Source organism: Plectropomus leopardus, unplaced genomic scaffold, assembly GCF_008729295.1.
Source record: "Plectropomus leopardus isolate mb unplaced genomic scaffold, YSFRI_Pleo_2.0 unplaced_scaffold34879, whole genome shotgun sequence".
In the NCBI taxonomy this organism is placed as follows: Eukaryota; Metazoa; Chordata; class Actinopteri; order Perciformes; family Serranidae; genus Plectropomus; species Plectropomus leopardus.
The window spans coordinates 1-986 of record NW_024638110.1 but is presented as its reverse complement, the minus strand read 5'-3'; the positions used below and the strand labels follow the sequence as shown (position 1 = coordinate 986).

General features: G+C 49.0%; 1 long non-coding RNA gene across 1 annotated transcript; it reads left to right on the top strand.

Moving 5' to 3' along the window:
• The first annotated feature begins 11 nt into the window (after positions 1-11).
• On the top strand, positions 12-930 carry LOC121938825. Its single transcript, XR_006105368.1, has 3 exons — positions 12-584; positions 652-714; positions 802-930. It is a non-coding gene; the product is annotated as an uncharacterized LOC121938825 (long non-coding RNA).
• Positions 931-986: the final 56 nt, after the last annotated feature.

Sequence of the window (986 nt, the reverse complement as noted above, 5' to 3'; positions counted from 1 at the left end):
AGTGCCAGAAAGTTGTTTGCCAGAGTACTGTCAATGTGAATGTTCATGTCTCCCATGACAATCAGTGGTGTGCCATCATCAGGGATGTCAGAGAGTAACATGTCCATTTCAGAGACAAAGCCATCCAGATTACCCCCTGGTGGGCGGTACACAACCAGAATATATGCTTTGATGATGCTTTTATGTCTGTATGTCTTCATCATGTCTGTATGTCTTCATCATGTCTGTATGTGTACATGTACACATATATGTATATGTAATTGTATGGGGGCAGAGGGGTGCTGATAACGTGTCGGGGGCCTCTGGTTACGTACGGATGAACCGCTTTAAACCGGTCGTTGAAATGGGATAAATATTAAGAAAAACGTTGAAAACGTGTCAGAACAGACGTGTTATCAGGAGACGTGAATCAACATGTGATTTTATGTTCTGTGACTGTCGAACGGCACTTTCTTTTTTGGCTGTGTTTATGTATTTATTGATTATTCGGTGACTGTGGCGGTTTTGTGTCCTCAGAGTTCTTTGTCTCTCCTGTTCACGTCCCAAAATGTTGCGACGCACAGTCGGGCCCGGGGAAACACAAGGTGAGTGAGCTGTCCTGCGGTCAGTGAAGGCAGCGTGCGCTCAGACTGACGCCGGTTTGTGTTTCAGCTGCTGCCGTTGGACGACCGAGACGAGCCGAAGAGGAGGAACTGCAGAGACGATGACGAGCCGGTGAGTCCGCGCAGCTCAGAGAAATCGGCTGCTTCAGACGCTCGCTGTGGATTCACGGCGAGACGTTTTCTGTGCGTTCTCCTTCAGGGCGTGCTGTCGGACTCGGAGAACGAGGAGCCGGTTGGCAGGAGGATCAGAAACATTTCGGCCTTCGTCAGGAAAACCAAAAACTGCGCAGCTTTCACGGGGTGAGCACAAGTCGCTGCGTCCTCAAAGTACAGGTCGACCCATGTCGCTTTCTCAGGGCTGATACCATTATTATTATAACCATT